The sequence below is a fragment of the Oncorhynchus keta genome, chromosome 28, assembly GCF_023373465.1.
Source record: "Oncorhynchus keta strain PuntledgeMale-10-30-2019 chromosome 28, Oket_V2, whole genome shotgun sequence".
Classification (NCBI taxonomy): domain Eukaryota; kingdom Metazoa; phylum Chordata; class Actinopteri; order Salmoniformes; family Salmonidae; genus Oncorhynchus; species Oncorhynchus keta.
The window spans coordinates 77,109,115-77,119,941 of NC_068448.1; the positions used below are offsets into that span (position 1 = coordinate 77,109,115).

The 10,827-nt window shown below is 42.5% G+C and overlaps 1 pseudogene; it reads left to right on the forward strand.

The window, feature by feature from the left end:
* The first annotated feature begins 81 nt into the window (after window positions 1-81).
* Window positions 82-8,667, forward strand: LOC118372976 (serine/threonine-protein kinase greatwall-like; annotated as a pseudogene).
* Window positions 8,668-10,827: the final 2,160 nt, after the last annotated feature.

The following is a 10,827-nucleotide window of genomic DNA, read 5'->3' on the forward strand; positions in this document are numbered from 1 at the left end:
TGACTTCCGGAAGGAAATTTTACTACCGGTTTGAACACGATTATTTTTCTTCGCTACACTTCTCTAGTTACTTCTCCAATATTTGTGTTTTTTTTTACAAATAATTTGGTTTACCACGTTGTTGTCAAACATTTGTAAACGAGTTGATTTTACTTTTTACAAAATATGCGTTAATGTTGATGCCTGTAATAGGTGTCCTACCTATTGCCTGATTCAATTCATGAACCAGAGTTGCTCTAGTAAAAATATTGATGTTCCAAACCGTCAATTATATTTATTGATTCATTTCTAACTTTATTATTTTGTATAATATTAATTTTAAGTGTTCATATTCTTGACTGGTCAAACGTTTTCATATAGGCACTCTCTTCGGCCACGAATAGCGTCCTATCTCTATCTCTGGGAGCGGATTTGAAATTTAAAACAAATTTGTCTGTCATGTTAGTGAAAAAGGAGCAAATAGCTGTTACATTTCAAAGTATCTCAATGGTAACCTTAACTAGTTTAATTGCATGCACGATTTTATTTTAATTAAACTCAGGATGTGTGTCCCCTGAGAAGTTAAAGTTAGCTAGTATGACCGATTTGCTCCCAGTTATGGATGCGGGTGAAAAACAGCCCACTTCTTGTGCAGATAGGAAGTTATCCGATATCCTAAGGCCTGCCTCAATCGATTACTTTGTTGTTTTGAAGCCCATCAGCCGTGGTGCCTTTGGAAAGGTTTACCTTGCACGGAAGAAATGTAATCCACGATTATATGCAATCAAGGCAAGTCATCAACGGGTTTACCCCTGCTATGAACCTCCTCCGCAGCTGACATCTCAAATTCGTGTGTGTGGGGTAAACCACCAGTAACAGCTGCTAATGTGAAGGAATTGGAAATAATGTTAAACTAAAAAGTTTTATATAATGGAAATGCCTAACTTGACATTTTGAGGATAAAGACACTTAATTCGCTGTAAACTTTTCTCCAGGTGGTGAAGAAATCTGACATGCATGACAAAAATCTGTCAGGTCAGATGAAGGCAGAGAGAGACGCATTGGCCCTCAGCAAAAGTCCCTTTTTCGTACACCTCTTCTACTGTCTCCAAACAGCAACAAAAGTGTATTGTGTGTGTGTGTGTGTGTGTGTGTGTGTGTGTGTGTGTGTCCAAAAAAGATCAATGACAACAGTGACTTGTCACTTTCCTAACTTTGGTATATTGCCTCTGTACGTGTTTATGCACAGGTGATGGAATACCTAATTGGAGGAGATGTGAAGTCCCTTCTTCACACCTACGGGTATTTTGATGAGGATATGTCAGTGAAATACATTTCAGAGGTGGCAGGGGCTTTAGACTACCTCCATCGCCATGGAATCATCCACAGGTACTTTTATGACTCTCCATCTTCAAGAAATGTGTGTTTTTAATTATTATTTTTTTAATAATCACATTTTAGTATGATTTGAGTTTTGTATTCTGTTCAATCATTTAGGGACCTGAAGCCGGACAATATGCTTGTATCTAATGAAGTGTCACATCAAGCTTACAGACTTTGGCCTCTCCAAAGTCAAGCTTGACAGAGGTATGTGCATAAACTGTAGCACACATTAAACATTTTAATTATTTAGCACACACTCTTATTCAGAGCGACTTACAGCAGAAATTAGGGTTAAATGTCTTGCTCAAGGGCACATTGGCAGATTTTTCACCAAGTCGGCTCAGAATTTTGAACCAGCGAACTTTCAGTTACTGGTCCAACACTCTTAACTGCTAGGCTACCTGCTGCCTAAACCAAAGCATACACCCCCATCCGCTTGCAGGCTTTAGTTTTACATTTTAATTCCTTTTCTACCCAGAATTTAGTCTTGCCGATATCTTGACAACCCCATCTTTGGCAAAGCCTAAACAGGATTATTTCCGCACCCCCGGTCAAGTCCTGTCTTTGATCAGCTCTCTTGGACTTGTAAGTAAAGTTAAGTTCATTGCATTTAAATATGATATGATTGGTTTGTGCAGATACAGTACATTCTTTCCCATTGCCATATTAACTATTTATTCTGTGTTTTCATCCCATCAAACACAGAACACACCAGCAGGGGAGAGCACGCGTCGCAGCAGCGCCTCGGCTGTGTTCAGCCCTCTGTCATGTGGGAAAACTGATCAGCGGAAGAACTCGCTCTGTTCACCCTTGAGGAGACAGACGGAATATCTGCGTTCCCCTGTCTTGCATAGCCAGACTTTGGGTATGTCTCTTCAAATCATACTTTATTAGTCACATCTGCCAAATACAACAGGTGTACAGGGAAATGCTTACGTACGAGCCCATAACCAACAATGCAGTAAAAAAAAAAAAAAAAAAATGCGAATAAGAAATAAAAGTAACAAGTAATTAAAGCGCATCAGTAAAATAACAATAGTGAGATTGTATACAAGGGGGTACCGGTACAGAGTCGATGTGTGGGAGCACCGGTTAGTTGAGGGGCAATGCAAATAGTCTGGGTAGCCATTTGATTAGATGTTCAGGAGTCTTATGGCTTGGGGGTAGAAGCTGTTTAGAAGCCTCTTGGACATTGAGCTCCGGTAGAGCAAGCAGAGAGAATTCTACCTCTGTAAATGACCACGTGTTTCAGTAAAAAAAATACATCTTTAACCAGATCTGTAATCAAACCTGTCTAGAGAGGGTGGGTTCTGTTCCCTCAAACTGTTTCTAATCAGTCTTCATTTTTGTTTTGTCAGGACCCGTCAGCTTTGTGTTCAGCCCAAATGCGTTGACCAAGAGCCTGACTCCCAGGCTGCTTAAGTCCAGAACGAGGTTTGACACAATGAGCGCAGGCAGCAGCCATTCATGCCTCTTCCCCTCCACCACGGACTCCGAGGGAGGTGTCAGCCCACTATGGGAGGTAGAGCAGGTCAGAAGCCAGCAGGAAATACAATTGCGTTCATTTCAATCAGATCTACATCTGTATTTTGTGGGTCAATAGATGTTATTATTGTTTTCGGTTTGTATTTCTAGAAGGATTGGGAGAACTTCCTGCACCTATATGGTAGGAATACCAGTGAACCAACTAAAGGAAAGTCGACCTCTGATGTGCGACTGCAGCGCCGGAACTCTGCTCTGGCGTCGTTAGACAACTTAGACCTACGTGGACAGCTCCACCGAGAACCCAGTGCTGGTGAACTGTCCAGGAAGGCCAAAGAGGAACCTCTTGCTTGGAAGAGGCTTCAGTTTAACGAGGCAGAGCAGTCTACCCCACCCCAGAAGCCTGATCTCTCTCAACCAATCAGAGGCTATGTTTCTGGAGTTGAAGGTCACTGTGGAACCGAAGGTAAACCAAAGGAAGGAATGTTGTGGTAACCTCAGCAGGAAAGAGAGTGTTTGAGGAGGTGGAGAGAAGTTCTGAACATTTGGAATCCCTTTCCAAGAAGAGCGACTCAGCGTACCAGAGGTGTTATGGTGTCCCAGATATTGCTTTGAAGAATCGCACTGGTCTGACAGGGGTGTTTGCAAATGTCCATTTGGAGGTGTTTGGATCTGAGGGTCAAGAGACTTCTGAAGGCCGGGCCACTAAACTTTCCATCGCTTTGGCTAAAAACCTCCTGTGTGAGTTGGACGGACCAGCAGAGGGGGTCTTCGTCGAAGGCACGTCATTTGGTGAAGACCACGAGCTGAGCAGGAGCCTGTGCGCAGACTCTAAGGGGTCGGCTCATGAAATGTCCATCGACAACAGCCCAACCCCAAAGAGGTCGGCTCAAAGTGCCAAAGAGGGGCGTTGGGCATTGTTCGAGCTAGACGATAGATCATATGACCCAGCAATATCACCCAGTACCCCACTCCTTCCTCAGCCACCCATCTTCGCTAGTACAGGAATGGCAAGGCCGGGCAACGGGCTCACACTGAGAGGAGGCGAATCCAAGCTCTCCTTCCTCGACCGGGTCCCTGAGCTGAACCCCAGGGTGGCCACGTCACCCTCGTTCCTCAAGCCCAGGAACGCGGTGGCCTTCCGGAGCTACTGCAGCTCCATCGTCCGCTCCAACATGTCGGGGAGCTCACGCCTCAGCCTGGGCTCAGTGGAGGCCATGGATATGGCCACCTCAACCTCCTACCACAGTATGCCCTCTGTTGTCACACCGGTCCAGAACAGACCCAGCTCCAACAACTCCCTCGATCAGGTACATGCACAGTCAAAATCCAGGGGTGGAGGGTACTGAGACGAGATTCAGGGGTGGAGGTTATTGGGCTAAGTTGAAAATGTAGGATCTAAATATAGCTTCAGAGAACTTACATTACACATAACACTTGTTTTATCAGTTATTCTTTTTAATTTGTTTCCTAATTTAAGACCCCACAGTCGTCGACCACCTCCCACACTCCGTTCAGGACCCCTAAGAGTGTCCGACGTGGTCCTGTACCCGTGGAGGGAGTACCGATTTTAGGCACCCCAGATTACCTTGCCCCAGAGCTGCTATTGGGGAAACCACATGGTAAGAGTTGACGCATTTCTTGTTAGGGATGTCAAAACATTTCTGAATGCGTCCCAGTCATATTTAAGGTTAGAACTAACTTTCTAAGTGTTCTGATACTTCAAGCTTGGAGTTGTATTTTTATGATAACATAGCTACAGTATTTCACCTTTTAATGTGTATAGTATTGCTTACTAGGTGTTGTCCAATCAATTTTGTAACCACTTCCTCTTCAAATTAGGCTCTAATTGGGAAAACTGTTCAATAGAGGACATTGTATTATTTCTTTGTACTCCCTGACGAAGGCCACGCAGTGAAAAACTCGTCAGATTTTTTAAACTTTGTTTCTATTCATACAAATAAAGGATTTTTACTGAATTATATGAAGAGCGCCTTGGTCCTCCTTTCTTTTTGATGACCAATTCACCCCTTTTTAACCAAAGAGCACCTTCTGTCTACTAAAAGATGTACTATTGTGTACCTTAGTATCGCTTCCCTTCCTCCTCTTTCTGAATGTGTGTTGGTATAACTGCTGTCATCCTCTTCACAACTTTACATGAAGGTATAAATATCGGTTGGAAAAATCAACAGTTCGGCCATTGTTTTTTTAAAGTTTCAGGATATTGTAAATGTGGTAAATTGTTCATAACCTTGCTAACGTTGCAAAGGGGGAATGCATGTCTTCTCAGCTTCGCTGTGTTGCATTCACGGTCTGCTACCAGAGGAAATGGCTGCCTGATTCAAAATGCCATGGATGGGTTTCAAAATGCTACTAATTGGTTCCCAATTGTACTTCCTGTTTCCCGAAAATGATGTAATTGCGGCATGTGTGCGTTCCTGCATTTACAGGAACCCCTCTTTATACTGCTATTGGTCCACAATCAAGGCTGTATCACAACCGGTGTTGATTGGGAGTCCCATAGGGCGGCGATCAGGGGAAAATCCAAAATATCATTAGTGTCACACAGGCATGAAGATGATGTGCTTGAGGTGGGGGGGGTCCTGCTTATTCAGGAATCTCCAAATGCAGGAACAGCCCCGAATTGCGTGTCGCAATCACACACTATTGTCTGCTTCTGGGCCTCTGTATTGGGTTTGGAGCCGTGTTGGGATTAAATGGAGGGAAATTGTAACAGGGAAGCCATTTTCAGTGCATGGTGTTGAGGAGGGGGCTTTAATGTTTTAAGGTGGAGGATGAACATTGGTGACCACTCGAAGGGCCTAATTTTTAAAGGCGTATTTTCAAGCTGATGAAATTTGTTCATACATTGATATGGGTTTTGTCCAGGAATATGTTTGGTGCTAACAGGGGTTAGGTAGATTACTTTCTAAATGTAATCAGTTACAGTTAGTAGTTACCCGTCCCAAATTGTAATCGCTAATGTAACTTTTGGCTCACTCCAACTCGGTAATGTAATCTGATTACTTTTAGATTACTTTCCCCTTAAGGGGCATTAGAAGAAGACAACAGTGAATGTTAGCAATTGAATGACATCTATTGTAGGATAAACCAATGTTAAAGTTTACATAGTTGGTCATTATATGGATGTTAAATTTTTACTTTAATGGGTTGGTTATGTAGGATTCTTCTAACCCATCGTTTTCTACTACATCATTTAATCTTATTAGAGACTTTGGTTATTAATGTAAAGATATATCAGAATTCCAGTCATTCCAATAAATGTTATACCCCTTGATCTTCAAGAAAAGGACTTGGAAATATGGAAGTATAGTTTTACCTGAGCATGACCCCTGACCCCCAAAACTAAGGACTTATTAGCCAGTCCTACTCTGTTGTTTTACAATTTTGTTGTCAATAGACATCAAAACCATGAAATTACACATATGGAATCATGTAGTAACCAACACAGTGTTCAACAAACAAATTAAAAGCAATACAATTTCAACACCCGCCTCACATCGTATTTGAAGGTGTGTGTGGACAAATTGTAAATCAAATCAAATGTTATTTATAAAGCCCTTCTTACATCAGCTGATATCTCAAAGTGCTGTACAGAAACCCAGCCTAAAACCCCAAACGGAAAGCAATACAGGTGTAGAAGCACGGTGGCTAGGAAAAACTCCCTGCATTGAAACACTAAGCGTAATGTTGTCCAATTGTTTTAGTTCCTGCTTCCACTGCTGTAGAGAGGCACAGCCAAACAGGACGATAGCACAGTGACACTGCCGTGATGGTACCTGAGACAAGTGTGTGACTAATCTCCGTTAAACCCGAACCCCAAAAATAGTGGGTAATTTGGTAAGATATGTTAATGTAAGGATTAATATGTGACCTACTGTCTCTATTGCCCCCCCCCCTCCCCCCAAGACTGCATGGTGGACTGGTGGGCCCTGGGTGTGTGTCTGTTTGAGTTCCTTACCGGCGTGCCCCCCTTCAACGATGAAACCCCTCAGCTTGTCTTCCAGAATATTCTCAACAGAGGTACTTTCTTGCAGTGCCGCTTGTCTTTTCTTACTAACACTGAAGAATTGACTACTGTGATTATGTGGTTGTCTAACCTAGCTAGTTTATCTTAATGCACTAACTGTAAATCATTCTGGATAGTCAATCAATTACTAAAATGTAAATGATCTGTTTTATGTTTTCAGTGTAACATGTCTTTTACAGCTAAATAAAATTGTGCATTTTAAAAATGAAATACATTTTCTATCACCCAATATTTTATTTTTATGTTTAATCTCAGATATTCCATGGCCCGATGGTGAGGAGGAGCTATCCCACAATTCCCGTAATGCCATAGAGATTTTACTCACCGTGGACATGAACAAACGGGCTGGTTTCAAAGGTAAGGCTTTGGTTTGACCAGTTTAAACTGTGATAATACCATTCCATTTGGAAATGGACCATTTGGGTGTAATAATGATTCCATTTGGGTGTAATAATGATTCCATTTGGGTGTAATAATGATTCCATTTGGGTGTAATAATGATTCCATTTGGGTGTAATAATGATTCCATTTGGGTGTAATAATGATTCCATTTGGGTGTATAATGATTCCATTTGGGTGTATAATGATTCCATTTGGGTGTATAATGATTCCATTTGGGTGTAATAATGATTCCATTTGGGTGTAATAATGATTCCATTTGGAAATGGACCATTTGGGTGTATAATGATTCCATTTGGGTGTATAATGATTCCATTTGGGTGTATAATGATTCCATTTGGGTGTATAATGATTCCATTTGGGTGTAATAATGATTCCATTTGGGTGTAATAATGATTCCATTTGGAAATGGACCATTTGGGTGTATAATGATTCCATTTGGGTGTATAATGATTCCATTTGGGTGTATAATGATTCCATTTGGGTGTATAATGATTCCATTTGGAAATGGACCATTTTGGGTGTATAATGATTCCATTTCTTTTCTTGCTACAACCATATTTGTTTTTTTGTTTCTGCATCAGAACTTCGGAGCCACACTCTGTTTGCGGGTTTGGACTGGGATAACCTTCAGAACCAGACCATGCCCTTCATCCCTCAGCCGGAGGACGAAACTGACACGTCCTACTTTGACGCAAGAAACACTGCGCAGCACCTCGTGATGTCTGGCTTCAGTCTGTAGGTTTGTTCTCCAGGGTTCGGGTCAATTTAGGAAGTACACTGAAATTCCAATTCTCTTCAAATGAAAATTATATATATATATATATATATATATATATATAAAACGTTTATTTTTTAATATTTGTACTTTCTGTCTTTTCATCCAAGTAGCACCATGTTTCACTGCACTACTATGATGGACTTCTTTTAACAATCTATTTTTATTTAACTCTGGCAAGTCAGTTAAGAACAAATTCTTATTTTTTAATGACAGCCTACCGGGGAACAGTGGGTTAAACTGCCTTGTTCAGGGGCAGAACGACAGATTTTTACCTTGTTGGGGATTCGATCTTGCAACCTTTCGGTTACTAGTCCAACGCTCTAACCACTAGGCTACCCTGCCACCTCTACACTCTAACCACTAGGCTACCTGCCACCTCTACGCTCTAACCACTAGGCTACCTGCCACCTCTACGCTCTAACCACTAGGCTACCTGCCACCTCTACGCTCTAACCACTAGGCTACCTGCCACCTCTACACTCTAACCACTAGGCTACCTGCCACCTCTACGCTCTAACCACTAGGCTACCTGCCACCTCTACGCTCTAACCACTAGGCTACCTGCCACATCTACGCTCTAACCACTAGGCTACCTGCCACCTCTACACTCTAACCACTAGGCTACCTGCCACCCTCCACGCTCTAACCACTAGGCTACCTGCCACCTCTACGCTCTAACCACTAGGCTACTGCCACCTGCCACCTGCCACCTCTAACCACTCTAACCACTAGGCTACCTGCCACCTCTACACTCTAACCACTAGGCTACCTGCCACCTCTACACTCTAACCACTAGGCTACCTGCCACCTCTACACTCTAACCACTAGGCTACCTGCCACATCTACACTCTAACCACTAGGCTACCTGCCACCTCTACGCTCTAACCACTAGGCTACCTGCCACCTCTACGCTCTAACCACTAGGCTACCTGCCACCTCTACGCTCTAACCACGAGGCTACCTGCCACCTCTACACTCTAACCACGAGGCTACCTGCCACCTCTACGCTCTAACCACTAGGCTACCTGCCACCTCTACGCTCTAACCACTAGGCTACCTGCCACCTCTACGCTCTAACCACTAGGCTACCTGCCACCTCTACGCTCTAACCACTAGGCTACCTGCCACCTCTACACTCTAACCACTAGGCTACCTGCCACCTCTACACTCTAACCACTAGGCTACCTGCCACCTCTACACTCTAACCACTAGGCTACCTGCCACCTCTACGCTCTAACCACTAGGCTACCTGCCGGCCCCTTCTTCATGCAGCAGGTTATATACATCTGTATGCGTACTCTTCACAAAATGTGTAGATTTCTTCTTTTTCACTTTTTAATTTTTAAAAATGTATTTTACATGTTATAAATACAAATTAAACCGTTGTGTGATGAAGTGTTTTTTTCTTCTTCTGTGACACACAATATAAAATGAAGGAAGAAGAACACAAACATTCTGAAGGAGGAATGTCTTAAAAAGATGGTTTAAATTTTTCTATTTCACTTTTTAATTTTTAAAATGTAGCATGTTATAAATACAAATTAAACTGGGTGTGAGAAGTGTTTGTGCACTTCTTGACATCACAATTAAAATGAAGGAAGAAGAACACAAACATTCTGAAGGAGGAATGTCTTAAAAAGATGGTTTAAATGTTTTGTATTTCGGCTAGTAGTTTAAAATATGTGTATCTATATTGTGCATACTTATATATATACAAATATATTTTGACAACAAACTTAAGACACTCATTCAGAGGCTGTAGTGTAGTTAATATGTGTTAATAATTCCATATCTGGCCATGTCTTATGACTTTAAATTCATATTTATTCTTAATTCATGTTTTCATTCGTGTGTGTGTGTGTGTGTGTGTATATATATATATATATATATGTATATATGTGGACACCCCTTCAAATTAGTGGATTTGGCTATTTCAGCCACACCTGTTGCTGACAGGTGTATAAAATCGAGCACCATGCAATCTCCATAGACAAACATTGGCAGTGGAATGGCCTTCCTGAAGAGCTCAGTGACTTTCAACATGACACCGTCATAGGATGCCACCTTTGCATCAAGTCAGTTAGCCAAATTCCGGCTCTGCTAGAGCTGCCCCCGATCAACTGTAAGTGCTGTTATTGTGAAGTGGAAACGTCTTGGAGCAACAATGGCTCAGCTGCAAAGTGGTAGGCCACACAAGCACACAGAACAGGACCGCTGAAGCGTGTAGTGTGTAAATATTGTCTGTCCTTGGTTGCAACACTCACCGTGTTCCAAACTGCCTCTGGAAGCAACGTCAGCACAAGAACTGTTCGTCGGGAGCTTCATGAGATAGGTTTCCATGGCCGAGCAGCCGCACACAAGACTAAGATCACCATGCACAATGCCAAGCTTCAGCTGGAGCAGTGGAAACGCGTTCTCTGGAGTGATGAATCACGCTTCACCATCTGGTAGTCCAACGGACAAATCTGGGTTTGGCGGATACCAGGAGAAAGCTATCTGCCCCAAAGCTTAGTGTCTACTGTAATGTTTGGTGGAGGTGGAATAATGGTCTGGGATCTTTTTCATGGTTAGGGCTAGGTCCCGTAGTTTCAGTGAAGGGAAATCTTAATGCCACAGCATACAATAACATTCTAGATGATTCTGTGCTTCAAACTTTGTGGCAACAGTTTAGGGAAGGCCCTTTATTCTTTCAGCATGACAATGCCCATGTGCACAAAGTGAGGTCCATACAGAAATGGTTTGTTGAGCTCGG